Source organism: Aulonocara stuartgranti (assembly GCF_965226115.1).
Source record: "Aulonocara stuartgranti genome assembly, chromosome: 14".
Lineage (NCBI taxonomy): Eukaryota > Metazoa > Chordata > Actinopteri > Cichliformes > Cichlidae > Aulonocara > Aulonocara stuartgranti.
In genome coordinates, this window is record NC_138950.1 from 32,716,922 (window position 1) to 32,736,510 (window position 19,589).

The following is a 19,589-nucleotide window of genomic DNA, read 5'->3' on the forward strand; positions in this document are numbered from 1 at the left end:
CTCAAATGTGTTCAGAATTTTGCAATATGCTGATGATTCATCTCATAAGTCATGACACACTGCTCTCCCCTACAGCTGGCTTTATAGGTTAAAAGTATCCATATCGGTATCAGCAATACTGGTCCTGTATTTCCTTAGTATCTATTTGATACCAAAATTTACAGTGTTGCACAGCACTAGTGAATCATTTACGAGATATCACATGAGCTTTTGAAATCAGATTACCTTCTGTTCCTATTCCTTATTTGTTTTTCTAACAGTTACATAGTTGTACAGCTCTGGTGTTATACTACCTTGGTAAGTTAAGCCAAATCTTTTACTAGGTAGTAATTATGACAGTCTAGTTCTAACGAATTAGACATCACAAAGAATACTTTTGATCAATTTTGATCATCAGTTCTTCAGAAATTGATTTTCTGAGAATTTATCTAATAGTTGGAAAGTTTATCTCATTCTAGCAAACCAGAGCTCGTGGAGCAAACTTCCACAGAGTCATTCAGGTAGAATATGTGAGGTCTGTTGGTGTAATGGGTGAGAATTTTTCACCACCTCAATCTGCATATGTTCCGTCAAATACTACATATTCTGCACCACATGCCTAACGATGCTAATCACAGAGTCAACACAAAACATTGTCATTGTTTTTAACACTTGGAGTTTGCATCGTGCATGCACACTCACACACAACATGCACGCGCACGGCATTGAAAAACAGGTCTTACTCACTTTTCTTATTGCAAGGGCTCAAATGCTGCATTAGCATAATTTAACACGGGAAATGTGTGAGTCATGGGGAGGGAAGAGCTTATCATCTAAAAGGTTATCTGCATGTTCACACACACAGGCTCACATGCACGCAGACCATCAGGAAGAGGGCAAGATATTGTGAATGATAAATCAAAGAAAGAGTTGAATGACTAATGATGGAATTTTTTTATCAGATTGTATCAATTTGCAGGTCCTGTGGCTTCCACTGCAATCAGATTATACTTTAAACAATGCAAGCAGTAATAAGGACTCGATTAGATTTTTATTAGTTGCATTTTTCACTTTCAGAGATCTCTAGCTGATGACTGACTTGGTGTCAGCATGACCTCCAAAACCTGCCCTTAGGCCGGTTGTTGGGGCATGGATGACACCGCGCACTCAGGGAACTGACTAATGCATATGTGAAATGCATATATATATTATGTAGTGCATGCTCTTGGCGCCGGATCGACTAAGTGACCAAGCTTCTTTTTTGAGATTGCTCTGCAGAATTACAAGTAGTCAAAAACAGAGGTCTGAATTCAGCGGACATTTGATTTGATCAATTTACAGCAGGCAGAACCTTGAAGAAGAAGCAGCGGCAGGCATCAGATGAAAAAAAGTCTTCCGTCTGGCCTTCCCAGTGAAGTTTAGTAAACATGTGAGAGCACCAGAAAGAAGAGAAGATTAGCTTGTATCAAAATCCTCCCTCCTTCTCTCCAGTTCGCCTCTCTGTCTCTCTCTCTCTGGTCCAGCAGGTTCAGCTGCAGCGAGTGGCCATGAAAAATGGATGAGTGTGTTTCTCTCTCACTCACTCACTCACTCACACACACACACACACGTATACACTCACACTTCTTTCTTTCCCCTTCACTCATCCCGTCTTTCTCCCTCACTGCAGTCTGATCATGCATGGCTGTAATATATTTATTTTGCCAATAACTCGAATGAAGACCATTTCTTTTCCTTTTTCCTTTTTTGTAATCTTGTTGCAGAAAATAGCAGAAGAGAACGAGCAGAAACAAAGGAAGAAAATAAAATAATAAAAGAATAAGATGGGGCATTACTGCTGCCCAAAAACGTGTGAGCAGGTAAGGCAAAGTAGAGTCGTTGAAGCGCAAAGTCTGCATCTGTTCCATGCCCGAAACCCCCTCCCCGAACACACACACACACACACACACACACACACACACACACACACACACACACACACACACACACACACACACACACACACACACACTTCTAGGAAACGTCACATGTTAGTCAGTGCATCTGCCACCAGTGCCACCTCATGTTCTCCTGCACCTTCTGATTATAGCACTTTGAATTTGGGTTTGTGGGTAGATTTATTCATCTCTAATCTCTCCACATCCTGTGTGTGTCTGTTTGTGTAGGGGTGTGTGAGAGAAAGAGAGAGAGGTGCCTTATACGTTGCCTGAATGTGGTAGCAAAAGCAACAGAGGAAACAGACAAAAAGATTGACCTTTCTCTAATCAACTCTGGTTGTGTGCATATATATGTGTGTGTGTGTGTGTATATATTTGATATGAGCGTTCAGAAAATCACCGCCACGTTTCTACTCTGCTAGCGTCAAACCAGGAGCACATTGACTGATATTTATCCAGTTTTAAAGATGAGGAGTGCTGAGCTGAAATCGTCAGCTCGCCGCCTTTGATCATTGTATTCACATTAACCTGAACAACCTGAACTGACTGCACATCAGTGCACTAGCTCAGAGATGATTGATTAATGGCAACCAGCGAGTGCAGGCTCAGAAATGGCCGGCCAGAGTTATGGTAAATAATTTGGCAGCGTTCTCTTGCATTCTACTGTGTTGTTTACGCCTGCAAGAAAAACACATACAGGAAAAACACTATTATCATTTCCATTTGATTTTTATGGCCTATTACTAATCTTAGATGGGCTTTCGCCCCGGTACTTCTTTGGCAACCTGCCGTTGTACCCTCTCATATCCCAATTGTCTCCACCTCAAATTGCTTAAGCCCTGTAGTCCTTTAGATGCTAAGAGGCCTTTGAACTGGAGCCAGCATCTTTACGCTTCACTCAGTGGCGAGTCTTCAAGCAGCTCAAATATTCATAGGGGCCACGTCTCACCTGGCATACTGATGGACACTGCACCCTGTGGATGGGAACAGATGTGTCAAGCGTGGTCCAAGACACGGGCCACAGGTACAGTATATGAACTGTGTTATGGCACTGGCTGTGAAAATGGTTAGAGAGTTGCCAGTAGAATGGGTTATGCCATTTTATTGCAACATGTGATGGATACTACAGCAAGGTGCAAGGACTTTCTTTTATTTCCATGAAGGTCCTCTGTGTGGGTTATACGGCTCTCGACCGATATAGAGGTGACTGTAAATGTTGTTATGGGGGTTGTTCAGAGGTTTGTATGAAAGTTCACGGTTAGGTCACAGCGGGATAATAAGACTGCTGCAGTGATGTAAGTTCTCCTTGTGCTGGTAAACAAAAGCATGCTGGCTAAGAAGAGTGTATTTTCAAAATATAGAATTTGATTATTTAAAATAGCTTAAAGGACAGATGCTCAAGTACCCGCAATGGAACTTGAGAGGTCTGCTGTAATCATGCCGCTGCTTAGTGGTGATCAAAAGAATACTTCCTAAATCTCTTTTAGTGCTGCTGCCATCATCATCTGCAGTCTTAGTTTGTGCAATATTGTATTCAGAAGTTTGCTTTTCTCTTTAAATATGAGGCTGCAGCAGTGTGAGTTAAACTCATTCAATGTTTGTGTTTGCTTGGACAGACAAACATGGACTTTTTTCTTTTCTTATTAAGGGACTGAAACAATCTTTGGAAGGTACCGACTGGATTTGTTTGTCTCGGCCTGCTGGAAGTGTTTTTTAACTGAGTGAGGACTGCTGGATTCTGCCTGTTATCTCTTACAATAGAATTGCAATTTGGAAGTCACATTTAAAAAGCAAGTATGAAAAGAAAGCATGATCACAGCCATCTGTTAGGGTTGGCTGTCAGAAATGCCCGTAGATGTAGATGGTGGTCACCTTCTTCTGACAGTTTTTCCAGAAGAAATAAAAACACTCACAAAATCCTAAATATAGACGTATAAGAGAACCTAACAGGCAAAAAAAAACCCCAATCATGTTGTTTTACTGAGCCATGTACACAGCTGGGCTTTACAAAAGGTTTAAACTGTGTTTTGGCAGACATATACTCATTATTATCCCAGTTTACGGCTATTGTAGTAAAGATGAAGCTGTGTGTATTTATCTCTTTTTTCTTGGCTAAATGTATTCATAACATGATTGGCGATTAGGGTTAAACGCAAATTCATTTTTTAAGCCATTTTTAGCTCAGGGATTCTGATTTGTGTGAAAATAGACTCTTACAAAGCCAGATTTGCTGCTGTTAGTGTAATAGCTGGATGTCTCCAACATAATCTGGATAGCTCTCTGTTAGTCATTAAATACAGTACAACTAAATACAACTAACAAGTCGAGAACTATGAGAACCGCTGGCAAAACAATTGCTAATGACCATTCAAGTTGGTCGAATTGGGTATTCCAAGCAGAAATGCTTTCATTGCTCTCACGAACACATGAGAATTGTTTTTGAGACATTTTTAATTATTTCTGGAAAATATTCATCTTCCTCAGCAGCCCTGGTGTTTGCAAATGGCCAGTGTCAGGTGTTAGCCTCACCAAACCAAAGCCTCACGCTACGGATGGCTGTGCTCTATTATGCAGAGTCTGGATCTAGATTAAAGCAATTTTTCATAACCAAATATCATTTGGGCTGATTACAACACAACAGGTTCCTTTCCCCACATGGTGTTCAGTTCAATTCATCACACACTTCACAACAGAGGCATTCTACACTTGATTACCAGACAGGGGCTATCGTATGTAATACATATGTTCTCAGCGCTTAGTGAATGGAGTCTGGAAACGCTTCTTTGCCGTGCCAAGAGAAAGATGCATTCATGTTCATGTTTCCTTGTGCGGGTCAATGCATTTTAGTGTGTGTTCTTTTTAAGGAGTTCCTACCTAAAGTTATTTATGACTCGTCTTCTGTGCTTTGTCCCATGGAGTGCGGCTCTGAATGGTTTCAGGATTTCACTGGAAGCAAATGAATAGAGGTTGTCAAATTATAAAACATTTAAGCTGTTCAAACTGGCAGTAAAGAACATTCCAATAATCGTAGCCATTTAAATTAAATTACTTCTTATTTCTGAGTTGAAAATGGCTCCCTCAAGCCATTGGGATGTAACTGCCTTTGTTGACCTGTCATCGGCTCAGGAAAATAATTGGTACCAGGTTGAGATGGGTGTAACCCAAAGAAAAGGCATTCAAATCAGTGCCATTTAGACTGGGAGCTCGGGGGGTTGCGGTGGGGTTGCGGGGCAGGCAGTTCTCTTTGTATAATCTGAGTGTTGTGAATGTAGCAGAATGAATTTAAATCAGACACAGATAAAATAAAGAAACAAAGAAAAGCAAAATTGGAGAAAATAGAAAGGAACAACATTGGGTGAATAGAATCAACTTTTTGTGATTTCCGTACCTGGATGATTGAGCATCAAGATCATCATTTCATTTCTGTGCCATTTAAAGTCATAATAATGAATTGTTAATTGAATTCTATCTAGAGGTTGTGGCTCCATCGTATAGTGGTTTACACATCGACCTAACAAGTGAAAGATCGCTGGTTTGATCTCAGCAGGAGAAGCAACTCCGCCTGGGGCATCCAATCGTAAAAAAAAAACAAACTCAAACATGTAGAGGCATCTGCTACGGTGAGCAGCTTTGGAAATGATGTTTGACGTTCAAGGAAATCCACAGTTAAAAGGAAATTCTTCAAGTTCAATATATTGTTTTCAAAGTCATTGAGTATCTGTGTTTCTCCTTCCCCATATTAACCATGCTTAATTATTTGGACGTAACACGCAACAATGGGTCATTTTAACAGCTTGCACAAATGACCTGTGGAGGTTGTTTTCTCGAGAAAGATGCTGTCAGAAGTATTCCAGACGAATCTGTTATAAAGTCGTTGAAAAATAAAGACAGAAGTGCAGTTCTGTATCTCCAACTGAGCACCTTAAGGTCAAACAAGAGCAGATTGTTCTTAAAAACCACATTGGGGGACACTAGTAAAGGATCCTGCCACGAGGCCTGGGGACATAAACCTTCATCTGTGCTGTAACAGAATGTGTTTACTTGACAAAGTAAAAAGCATATGTTGTTTTTGCACGAACCGCACTGATAGAATCTGCTGTCCAAAGGGTGACAGTCTCACACATTTCTGTTTCGGTCCATCGGTCTTCAATATCCACCAATTCGTCTGTAGCAGAGGGTCAGAAATGAGTTGTCTCTGTGCTAGCCAGCTGGTCATGTGACAGCTGCAAGCCATATGCAGGAGCACTATTCTGAGTATTGCTAGCTTAGCGTTCAAGCCCCTGTGCTTTCACTCAGTAAACCCTCCACATCCCCAGCACTGCTTCCCTCTGACTATCGTGACTGCCATCATTCTTACTACTAATAACTGTGAAGAAAGCAGTTGCACTGGAAAACAAAGCAGGGAAGTGCAAGTAATCAGACTATTATAGAAGTTTAAACAAGCTCATAGGGCAGACAGGCTGTCTGCTAAGTAGCACAGATCGAAAGCCACCTTCTTCATTCAGGTGTAATTGTTTAATGCATTCAAGGTACAGCTTTTTCTGTGCACTGAGAACTAAGCATTAATGTAGTTGGAGATCCACAAAGACACAGTGCAGCTCCTTTTGACCTTCTCCATACTTCTCCATAAACACTCAAAAATGGCATCTGCAGCACTCTTTTTTGGCTTGGAGCCATACTGCTGAACTGATCATCATCCTTCTCCTTAACTTAGCTTCAACAAATCTTTCTCATATCTTCATGGTATGGCTCATCAGTTTTATCCCTCTGTACCGACTACAGCTCTGCACATCACCTTTGTTTTTCAAAACTGGTACCTCTCTCACTCCCCAGGATTGTATTAAAGAGGCTGGTTAAAAAGTCCAGTCTGTCCCTGAAATCTCCACACCTCCACTAATATGCCATTAGGTCCAATGTGTTTCCACCCTTCATCTCCTTCATAGTTACCCTCCCTTCCTTTACTAAGAGTACCCCCACCCCCAATGGCTGAGTTATCCAGTACTACATTTTAATTAGAAAATTAAATATATTATGGAGAGCGAAAATAATCAGGCAAGCTTTGAAAAATCTTTAGATTAGTATTTTGAATGTTATTTTATATGAATAGTAAATGGCCTAATTGCTGTTAATATTTTCAGATATAATTTGAAAAGCCTGGGCAAGGTTGAGTGGAGGTGATCTGTTGATCTCTTTCAGAGAAACTCAATTAAAAATGCTTTATGCTCCTTTCATTGCTGATTTTAATACCGGTCTTGATTTGTTTACTCCCCCGCATTTCATGTGGTTTATGTTGTTCTTTTTCAATCACTTTTGTGTGCACTAGTATTTCATTAATGTACATTTGCCTGTGGCTTGTCCACCAAGTCCGCTAAGAGTTTCTTTGACTTACTAAAATGTGCCGTCCTCTATAGATTATAGAGCGTCTAAGTGGAAACAATCAATCCTTTCATGCATTGCGTTGTTTGCGTGTGCTTGTGCAATGGTCTTTTGCTTTGTGTGAATGGTTTTCTTTATATGTTTGTGTGTTTACACTATTTAAGTGCGGGTGTGTTCACAAGTCTGGCCTCACGGCTTCTGGAGCACTTCTGGGCATCGAACAGCCTGTGAATGTTTGGACCAAGGTTGTCTGCAGTGAACTGATGTGTTCCTCTTTTGAAACGACTGCTTCTTTTATTTAAAATAGAGTTAAACATAGTTGAAGGTGTATGTATATAAGATGTGTGCATTTTTTGCCTCAATGTGTTTGCATGCCCTCTGTAGAGATGCTTATTGCTCTGCTGGTTACTGATGAATCTCTGGTTCAATGGAAAGTGACTAACACAGTGCAAACCTACAACAGTGGCCCAAATCCATACCCTCATATTTGCTAACAGTCCCATTAGTCACATATTATTGTTGTTGCATTCTTGGCTACCTGTAACTCAGTGTAGTTTTTATACTCTCAGCACACATCAGAAGAGGCACTTAACGCCCATCTTTAATTTACGGTACATTCAAAGCACCTACAATACAATACACACCAAACAGACGTCATGCTTAATCAGTTGCACCCCCACACCCCCCATGTTTTTCCACCTGAATTAATTTGCTGCACAAAAGTGCAATATAAATTTCAGGAAAATTACATGCAATATACAGCGTGCGTGTGTTCATGTGTGTGTGTGTGTCGTATTCTCTTCAGTATAATAAACTTAAAATATAAACACTTGATCTTTGGCTGAGTTAAAAAGAGGTTGAGAGGATGTTGTAATGCACAAACACTTTAACAAAGCAACAACAACAGAAAAAACTAAAACAAAACAATTGATTGCTTCAGTATTTAGCAGCATACATAGTGGGTGCTACCCAGGGTGCAGATGTGCATCATAAAATGAAGAGTGCCGGTCGGTGGGAGGAACAGCACAATAATTGGACATGAGTGAGCTTTGTGGTTCATAAGTGGAGACTGTGCGTGTGTGTGTTGAATACCTGCTATTGTGTTTCGGTTGGTCTTTTTGTTTTGTCTGAACTGCATTTAACTTTGTAAAACACTAAAGTGTTCCTGTGCCTTCCATAAGAGCTTCTTTAACACTGTCATTTTTCCTGTTTGCTGCTTCAAATAGCGCACTAGCAGCTTTAAGAGATCCTCTCGCATAAGTGTGGCTTTGCCAACGTATGCCTCCTTTACCAGTCTTCCAGGAGTTTCCTTTTGATAGGGAAGTAGTTTTGATTATGTCAGGTATGTCAGTAGCATACCCAGCAGTCAAGCCTGATTGGATACCGCTTCTGGGATTTTTATTTTGCTTATCGGTGTTTGTTCATTCTGTGCGTATCATCAGGTACATATTTTGGAGATTTGGTGAAGGTTAAAGTGCGCTCAAAGCAATTTTCTCCTTTGTGTACATCGCTGACTTGCAACCTCTTCTGTTCTCACGGTTCACACTCAGGGCTCCATGGTCATGCACTTGAGCTCTCTAGGTTTAACCACAAAAAGCACACAGACACAGACACACACAAGAGAAACAAATACACAAGAAGTGTGTAAGGGAAACAATATCCTTTTTTCATCTCTGTGCCATTTGGGCTTGAGAATTCCAGCTTACCCCTGCAGTCCATAAAATGCCTGTCAGGTTAACTGCTGAGTCTACATTAACTGTAGGTGTGAATGTGTGTTTGAATGGTTGTCTGTCTTTCTCTGTTAGCCTTGCAATAGACTGGGCACCTGTCCAGGGTCTACCCTGCCTTTCACCCTATGACAGGTGACAGACTCCAGCCCAACTGTAACTCTGAATTGAATAAATTGAAGAAAATAAATGCATGGCTGAATGGATGATTAAAATACCATTAAAATTACAGGCTGCTGATTTCTTTGACAGTTAAAATTATGAATTCAGAAGAAGGGCAAATACTTATGTCATCAACTATATATATTTCCCTCTCCAGGTAATATTGTAACAAATAAATGTGGACTTGTGTGAAAGCTGATCCTTTAGGTCTGATGGCTAGATGATTAGGTCAGAGCATCTCCAAACCTGTAGCTCTTGTGAGGTGTTCCCGGTCTGCAATGATCAGTATCTGCGCAAGTTGGTCCAGGGAAGGAACAGTGATGAACCAGCAGCAGGGTCATGGGCGACCAAGGCTCACTGATTCAGGTGAGGACTAAAGACTGGCCTATGTAGTCCGATCGGAACAGATGAGCTACTGTTGCTCAAACTGCTGAAAAGGTTGATGCTGGTTCTGATAGAGAGGTGTCAGAATACTCAGTGTCACAGTTTGTTGCGTATGAATCTGGTCCTGGCACCAATATTGGGCACGTGAGCATCAGAACTGGATCACAGTGCACTGGAAGAAGGTGAGCTACTCTGATGAATCACATTTTCTCTTACATCATGTGGATGGCCAGGTGTGTGTGCTAAATATGGAGCACCTGCCACCAGGTTACACTATGGGAAGAAGATAAGCTGGCAGAGGCAAATGTGATACTTTGGGCACAAGTTTGAAGTATTGAGTTGGCCTCTAAATTCTCCAGATCTTAATCCAATCGAGCATCTGTGGGATGTGCTGAACAAACAAGTCCAATCCGCCTCAGAACTTACAGGACTTACAGGATCTGCTGCTAACACCTTGGTGCCAGATACGGCAGCACCCCTTCATGGGTCAAGTGGAGTCCATGCCTCGATGGGTTGTTTTGGCAGTGAAAGGGAAACTAACACATTGTTAGGGTGGTCATAATCATACACCTGATAGCCGCTATCAAGTAATAATAATAACAAAGTCATTTTAATGTGAAACCAGCAGGCTACAATGAGACAGACGCCATTGATTTCCAAATTATGTTGGAAATCATAATTTGGAGGCAGCAAGGTGCAGCAGGTGTTTCATTATCAATTAATAACGTTTCTGTGCAAAGGATGAAAACTTAACTTTAGCTCTAAATACACAGTGTAGAACTTTTATCATCACACTGCCAAAGAAGGGCATTATTGTCTCCTTCTACAGGAGCAAAAAGTAATGTTTCAGATATATCTGTTTTACATATTATGTGATAAGTTGTCCTTCACTCTATGCTGATTTAAACAAGTGTATTGGTGTTGTTTAAGGCAAAAGAGCATATATTGAATATATTTTAGACTTAATTGTCTTCAGAGACAAAAAAATAAAGATTTTGTGTTTTGTTTACAGTGGAACTGTCTCACCAGACATTTTTTATATATTAGGATTGACAAATTTAGCTCTGCTTGAAGCTGTTCCCCAACAGTATGTCAGTGGGGCTAATGAGCCCTCTTTAATTCTTTTCTGTTTCTGCTCTCTTGAACTTTGTTTTTGGGGAGGAGGAGAAATGATGCATTTTAGCTCTCTTTTCCTGCCCTTAATCCCTCCAGGATCAGGTAAAATGAGCTAGATATCTGCGTGGATGAAGTTTGTGCATGTGTGGGTGCGCGTGTGTGTTTAGCAGAGGTCCAAAAAGAGTCCCAGCAGGGATACTCTTCCTCTCATCTCCTTGCTCAGTTGCCTTCGATTTTTAGAGCAATATGAGAAAGATAGAGAGAGGCAGAGTGGAATGGACTGCCAGGAAGAATCATGAACACGCTCTTAGGAGCACAAGGGACTAAGTGCTGTGGAGAGCTGAGTGCATGTGTATGTGCCGGGGGGGGGGGGGGGGGGGGACACGTGTCCACGGTATGTAGGCGACTAAGATGAAACAGCCTGACCAGACTGCATGCATTTGAGTGAAGAGGCTGAAAGTAAAAACACAAAAAGAAATGAACAGAAAAAAGGGGAAAAAAACTAAGCCAACTAAATCTATTTGAGAACAGACACAAGAAGAAATTGTTTCCAAGGTCATGCCGCTGTAAGTGTAAATGTTTCCTTCACGCACACACACACGGGGCCACATACACACACGTCTTTAACCAGATTACTGTGCATAGTGCACTTCATGTTCCATAAGACGGTGGCCTTCGTTTCAAAAGCCCAGCCACTTTAAAAGGATTACACTGGGGATACTTTTATTGGCTCAATGTGTTTTCAACCCCCTGTTCACAGCTGGCCTGAGGTGCCATATTAACTGGGCAGAGGAAAAATTCTGCCTGCAACAAAACAGACCTGAGAACTCCCTGCGACTCCTTGTTCTCAGTTCATACATGAGGCCATCTGCAAATACGAGGACACTTACTGAGCTGTGAGAGAGAGTAGAAGTGGTCTGAGTCAGCCTAGGTGTTATATATTTGGTTTGCTTCCTACAGTGTATAGAGCAGTGGTTCTTAACCTTGTTGGAGGTACCGAACCCCACCAGCTTCATATGCGCATTCACTGAACCCCTCTTTAGTGAAAAATAAAATGTGATTTTTTTACTGGTGCACAAAATGAGCCATGCATGTCATGGCGAAGGCTCTGCCGAACCCCTGAGACCGACTCACCGAACCCCTAGGGTTCGATCGAACCCAGGTTAAGAACCACTGGTATAGAGCTTACCACCCAACTTATCTAATGCACGGTTTCTAGAAGTCTAAAACAAAGCAGGCAGAAACGGAGGTTTTTTACACTTAACTGAGCAGAAAATGATCAGTATATTCATGCATTCCTGCTAGTCAATTACATTTTCCTGCCCCTCCCTGAAAAAGTCCACCAAATACTATAAAATAAAAACAGACTGAAAGGAATAAAAATAAAAGTAAGATAAAATAAAAGTATGGAGCTTTTACATGTACGTCTCTTGCAGTCAAGTAAATGTCAAGCTTCTATCTAAAATAATATTACAAATACACACACACACACACAGGAAGCGGGTGGATTTATTAGGTGCTGGAGTAAAAAAGAAAGGAAGAAAAGTCATTTCTGTTGGGTGGAGAGCAGCTAAAAAGGAGGACGCAGAGATCAGGGAAGCTGATAGGAAAATGTAATGTATTAAATAACAAAAACACAAAGAATAAACTAGCAGTCAACAGTATATAATCTCCACAGACACAGTAACCTTAAACCAGACGTTTGAGAAACCATTACTGGAATCAGTCGTTTGGGTCTCACTATACAGCAAGCTGCCTTTCACTGGGTCCACCTCATCTGACACCAGTTCCACAAATGCAGCTCCGTTGCTAGTCTCCAGTTTCTTTGACATCCCATGCAATGTGATTTTTAATGCTTCCTCTCCTTTCTTCGCTGTCCTTGACTAAATTGTCCTTCACTGTGCTGTCCTTCACTCTTTTACACCAGGTGACTGTGCAGATGTTGACCATTTCCTCAATTGGGAGATGTGCATATAAAATTTCCAAATAAAAAATGTGTAAATAAAATCCAACAAATCCAAAACAAAGTTTACTAATAGAAACCAAACAAGATAAAATATTAACATTTATTTAACCCCGTGACATCAACAATGTCTCTAATCCTTTCAACAGCTTTTTTTTTCCACATAAAGGGAGAGGTCTCACTGGTCCCAAATTCAATCTGCAACATGAAAAGGACCACGGGCATACAGGCAGCATTATAAACAACTCTCATCATCTTCTAGTAGAAAAAAAAACAGAAGCGCTGGTCCTAACGTGGCATCTAGGACTACAGAAGCAACTGAGACACAGTAGTCATAGCAACATGTTGATTTCATTTTTTTGTCTTTTATCAACTCTGTCTTTCAAAGTCAATCAATAAAAGCTATTCAGACCATTATTTTTAAGCCTTCTCAATTTATGTGCCTAAATCAGCATTTCCTAACCAGAGACTTTGACCTTATCTCAAAACATATCCAGCTGCCTCTAATTGATTTGAATTGCCATGCTGTTTCCAGACCTGTGTATGGTCCATGGTTACACTTTATTATTTTCCATCAGGTTGGCTCTTTTTTTTTATACCTGTTTTTGGTAGAAAGTTGGTCATGACTGAAGCAAACTGGCTCTGTCTTTGTTTATAAATTAGCACATTTTAGTAGATCAGCTGCAGAACCTTCTACTCCTATTGGTGCATTATTGGTAATGCAACCACACGCTAATTTGCCCCCTTAGTAAAGTTAGCCCATGCTCTTGAACTTATTTGAACTGGATAGGGTTCAGGGATTTTCTTCTAGCATGAACTAGACTGAAGCGTGTGATCCGCAGCTCTGAGTGTGCTGTAGTCAGCAGTAGATACCCAATAATGTATGTATTGTAGGTAACTTTAATATACTCTGCAGCAACCCTTTTTTCATGTGCATTCATTACATTTTGGCAGGAAATTAGTGTACTATGTGTAGATCAGGAATTTACACATTATATATGATGTGTAAATTCCTGATGATTGCATCTGCAATAATCCCGCTGTGGTTAATTTTCCTATTTTTCAGTGACTTATCAAAACCTCTAGTGACAGTGGCAGCTAGTTTGTAATTAAAGTTCCAAACTTACTGCACTGGAGAAAAAGCTCCACTCAGGATAGTTAACATCTACAAGTCCATGTTGTGATTTCTCCCTTAACCAAACAGAATGATCCCCTTTCTGTTTTCCTGCTTAGTTCTGTCCATTTGGACTGCTCATAGAGCTCTTGATCAGAGTCCTGAGTGAGGATGCCCATAGCATTTCAGAGCAGGGATACTGATCATTTTTCCATGATTTTCAATTTTATGTACTTGGTAATTTCTTTAATCATTCCACTTGAATGGGTCGATAATAACTCACCTTTTCCTGTAGTGTTGGTAATAAACTTTGCTTTCAACGCTAACGGTCAGGGTAGCTTAGTTATAAAATGAATTTGCAATGGCGTGCACTAGTAGGTTCCATTTGGGTGGAGGTGTGAACCTCTACCTGAGAGTAATAAGCATTTGAACACCTAGCAAATGCTCATTGAGTCTGCCACTGATTTGTGCTGTCTGCAATGGTTCAGGTTGTTCTGCAGAGAAATCAGCAACGTGTTTGCATTAGCACTGTCATGTAACAACAGCTGCGGCAGTGAAATTATGCAATTATACAGCGGAAAGTATGTAATCACAACATGGATTTGAATTGGTTAATGTAACAGTTTCTTTTGATGGAAATCTGAAAGGCACATGTTCTGGAAAAATATAGCATAGTTACAACTTCTTTGTGCACGCAGTACAGACAAGTACAGCTGTGTCTGCTGCTGCTGTGGGTGGTGGGATTAAGACTGGGGATGTTATCTTCCTGAGACAGAATCCATTTCAAAGAAAATGTCAACTATTATATGAAACTGACATATGCAGGATGTTGTGAATTCCTCTACAAAAAACATCTCGACAAAGTTTGTCAAACGATATGACAAACTGAAACTGTTCCTAGCGACTGTTTTCAAAGTAATGTTGAATGTTTGAATATGCCCGTCAGTGTAACATTTTGTAATACGGGCATCTCATTCCTCTGTAATTAGATCACATTTAAATATAGGCTCACACCAAATTTTAAATGTGAAATTATGATATAATTCTGTTGTTTTTACCAACTAATACTTGGAAGTATATACACTAGAATAAGGAGGAAACAAGCCAGGTTTATACAGGGAACAATAATTATACTGCAAGTAAATTTAGACAATGCATGAGTTTTTTAAGTGCCTTCAGAAAACTAACTTCAGAAATTTGCCTAACTTCCAAGTATTTTACATGAAAGCTATGTTTGAGCAGTCGTTGTGAGAGAAAAGCTACGTTAGACTTGACTCATTATAAGGTCACATAGACCTGCAAAGTTTGAGGGGATTTACTTTTTCTTGTGAGTTGATAAGGGAGAACAGTCCTTGCATTTATATTGGTAAAATAAAAGGACCACTGAATTAGAGAATATTATTCATGTTAAGATAATGAATATTAATTAAAAGTGTAAAAAAATAAAGATTGGATTCATCTACTCCATAATCAGCCTACGCCTGAAAAGTACAGGGTATTTATGATGTGAGGTGGGGTAATAAAGTTTGTTTTTATGTAAATTTACCATCAAATTACACACTACCTGAAATTACTTAGGAGTTTGCTTCCTGTAAAAATTTGGCTTAAGAAATTATTGCATATTATATTAAGTAGTGTTTCACTACTACTTGTTCTCCATTAGTTTCTTTCATATCCTGTAAAAATGTCAAATTAAAAGTAGAGATTCTGATGTAAATGCACCATCATAGTCTTTACTGTTTAGTTTATTCTCAGTATGCATGTGATATGTGCACTCAGTACACATCATTTGTGATTCTTGTGACTCTTGCTCCGCAGCAATACTTTGCAGTGTAGGTGTATTTAATGGCATGTTCGGAGTGCATGTGAAATTTGAGAAAAGCAGGAAGCTGTAAATGCCATATCTCGAATTGCACATACAATAATGGAGCGGGGTAATGGCTCTCAAATGACGCACAGAGAGAACATTTGTGACTGTGAAGCCATTTGATAAAGAGGGGTCGTGATAGCTGGGGGTAATGGCACCAGAAGTGCGTATTCAGCTCCTGTGAATCTACCCTGGTCATTTGGATGGATGCTTTTAGTTTTTTTTCTTCCTCTGTGTACCTTAATGCATAACACTCCTTCATCTCTCTCTTTGTTTTTCTCACACTTCCTCAGGGGCAGTCACAGACGTGGGGGTGTTACACAGCAGCAGAGTAACTGTTCAGTGAGCCTTTTTTCTGCGGGTTAATAAGTCCCCACCTAAAAACAGAGCAGCGCACACGGTGATACGGGAGAACGGTGACTTACGACACAGAGACAAACTTCGACAATTTGTATTGTGCATTTCCGCCTCTCTCTTCTCCTCTCTGAGGCTCTTTTTTGGTCTTGCATTTAGACTCCAGAGGGGGATTTTGCACTTCAGCCAAGGTGGATGGAAAACAAGCTTATGATAAAAGCCTGACCTTTGTCTTGGCTCTATCATTTTGCTGCAGGGACAATGTTGAGGGAAGGATGGCAGACAAATGTCAAAAGAAAAATGCCATTGCTCACCGAGGTGGAAATAAAGGCGGACTTTGATATGTGTGGCAGCACTTACCTCCTCTGTGTTTTTTTTTTATCTTCTTGTGTAGTGCAGAACTATCAGCGCTCCTTTATGAGTTTTTCTTTTTGTATATGAACCTTTGAGCTTGATTGTTGTTATATTGTTTGTTGTTTTTTGCCTTCTTTTTTTTTTACCATGGTCAAAAGCCTGCTGGGTGTTTTCACACAGCGTTGTGTGAACTTGCTGCTTTGGATTTGTTAGGCTCAAAGGCTGTAGGTACCTGCTGCAATGCCACTGTGCTCTCCAGCATGCCACTGAACCTCCCCTACTGCCCTCCCAAGCAATAACCAACACACACACAGACACACACACATGCACACACTCACGTACCAGACACCAGGCGCTTGGATCATACCCAGAATGCACAACTTGCCAGGACCACAGAAGCAGCAGGCACACAAACATGCACAGGCCTATATACTGCTTTTTACACCTACACATGTACACACAAACACACCTAGGGGCAATGCAGAGCAGACTCTGAATGATTGGGTTATTCTACTCTCAACAAAACCAAAAAAAAAAAAAAGCACAGTGTGATCCCGCTTTATCTCACTCAGCCCAGGGCTGCAAACAGCTCATAATCTCAAGGAACTAAATCCAAACAGAACAGCCACAAAAGGCCAAAGAGGGGGCAACAGGTGAATTATTTTCTGGCCGTGTCATGATTTTCAATTACAACCCAAAGGACACACAAGGTCTATGTGTAAGGATTTTATTTTTCTATTGTATGAAACTGTGGAGTTTAGCTTCCATTGTGTCCTCCAGACACTGTTCTAAGATGAGAGGACAGCAGAAGGAGCTCTATACCAGGCACAGCGCAGGTCAGGGTGTCACTGTCTGAAAGGGACTGCAGAGAGACAGCCTCAATGTGACCCAGGTGTTTTGGCAGGAACACATTTTCTTTTGCTGTATGCTCTGACTGACTAATGAACTTGGAACTTGCTTGCATTCTACTCAAGGAGAAAAAGCAAAACAATAAAAAAAAGCCTTTCTCCCCCATATAGAGAATAAACTGAATTTAAAAAATCCTAGTAATGCTTTTTAATACAGTCCATCCATCCATTTTCTTCCACCTATCCAATATATCCGATACAGGGACGCAGCCGCCATGGTGCAACATGCAGGTTACACCATAGACAGGTCTGCAGGTCTCTTACAGAGAGGCAGACAACTATTCACACACACATTCACATCTATGGTCAATTTAGAATCATCAAATACCCTAGGACTTTGAAATATTTTAAATAATTTGATTGTAAGTGAGTAGTGCTTGATGGTAATTTTGCAGAAAAAAAAGCAATATTTCCTGTCTTACATTGTAAGTACACGGTACTTTTGGGTACATGAATACAAATTTACTCACGCATTACTTAAAATTACTTGCGCACTCCTTAAATTTACTGACTATAATTATTTATTTATTTACCGTTAAACCTCAATTATTACCTCCTTATTCAACTGCCTACCTTTGAGTATTTATAGAAAAATATAATAACAATGTCATTTGAAATTAAATACATATCATTTAGGAGAATTATACCCATAGTCATGGGTCATATCACATCCAAGTGTTTTTCCGAGTGTTACCCACTATACAAAAAAGGGCCACATTCATGAGTATATGAGACATATTGTGCCATATTTATTGTGCCATATAGAAAGTAAATGCTTACTTTGTACTTTCTTTTCAAGATCCTGTTTACAGATTACTGTCAAGTTTCTTAATCATTACACCATCCATTGATTCAAATTAAATAATCCAACAATGATATTCAATAGAAGCAGAAACCAATTCTTCATAAACTGGTATCTATGTTCCTTTTCCTTTGTTTTATTCAATAAAATACACTAAAGACTCGACCCAAAGCTCAACCCAACATTTTGAGAAAGGCAGTTGACAGTATTTTTTTCTTTCTCGAAAGACTAATCAGAGCCTTACAAATGCACATCAGGGTAGCCTCGCAAGTTACACCAAGACCTTTGCATTTCATTTCTACTAGGCAGTCTAATTGTGTTGAATGCTGGCATGAGGGAACTAAAAGGTTACATTAACTCTTCACGTATTTCAAGATCCTGCTTAGTGAAAGAAGAAGAATAGTGTACTATTTTAGCGGAACAAAAGACGATATCATAGTATATATTTTTTACAGTGTAGTCGCCATGTGAGTGTGACTTTGGATTTCTTGCAGACATCTGCATTACAACCTGTGGGTGTGAATTTACAAAGATGTGGGCATTTAGTAGGCAGGGAGGTACTAAAGGCAGGCTTTGATCCAAGGTGCAATACTAAAAAAACACTGCACCTCTAAAATACCCACAAAGTTTTTTTTAAATGAACTTACACTATATAATACACATTTTCTCAGCTCTCTACCTGTATTACCCGTATAGTCTAACTGATCTTAATTCAAAATCACAGAGCGAGTACTCAGAGCAATGTAATAAAGTCTTCCCCCCCTGCAGATCAGTCCTGTCATCTTGCTCTGTGAAGCACAAAGCCAGCACACTGAGTGCAAAGAAGATTAAAGTTTGCAAAGATCTCCAAGGTTCAAGGAAGCCATGGATCACTGCATTGAAGAAGTGGTAGTGGGTAAAGGGGGAAAAGTGCAATGAGAAACACCCCTTGACAATGGCAGAGCTGGGATGTTTCTTGATAATTTGCAGCAACCCGCTGATGGACATCTCTGAGCCTCTCCGAGCTGGCGTGAGCTCCCCGTTTGCAGTGTAGCTGTAATTGCCTGTTGGTCACAGTAATGGCTAACTGTCTGTGCTACGTTTGCTTTTCATTATGTTGATGTATTCATCATGGCCCCCTTTTGTTGACCTTATCAATCAGAGTTTAATTTCAAACAAATTTCTTTTTAATTACAACGGTTTCTCTTCCTCCCCTGTCCCCCCGAGAGGCTGTTCAGATTGCAGCACCCGCCTGTTAAGGGGTGTCACCTGCCAGCACAGTTACGGTGGCACACCATTGCTTGGTCAGAGATTAATCAGCCATTATAGCGCCCCTGCCATGCCCAGAGCCTCAAGTCAAATCCACGACACTCAGCTTAATTGGCAGTGAAACGACAGAGGCAGATAGTCCCCCTGACCTGCAGCCAGCAGTAAAGGGCACATGAGCTCCAGCATTCACCTTTCAGCTGTCACACAACCTGATTATATTAGCCCGTACAACTTTGATAACTGGATTGCCTAAACCCTGAGATTAATTTGAAGTACAAAAATGATTCAGTGGCCTTTC

The 19,589-nt window shown here is 40.4% G+C and overlaps 1 protein-coding gene and 1 long non-coding RNA gene across 2 annotated transcripts in view; one reads left to right on the forward strand and one right to left on the reverse strand.

The window, feature by feature from the left end:
• LOC309687253 (calsyntenin-2-like) overlaps positions 1 to 19,589 on the forward strand; it is a 341,001-nt gene that overhangs the window by 85,066 nt on the left and 236,346 nt on the right. The window lies entirely within an intron of this gene.
• The window catches only part of LOC309687259, a 52,697-nt gene that overhangs the window by 1,072 nt on the left and 32,036 nt on the right, over positions 1 to 19,589 (reverse strand). Inside the window, exon 2 of the long non-coding RNA XR_014270676.1 lies at positions 4,791 to 4,862. This is a non-coding gene — a long non-coding RNA (uncharacterized lncRNA). The remainder of the gene's footprint in view (positions 1 to 4,790; positions 4,863 to 19,589) is intronic.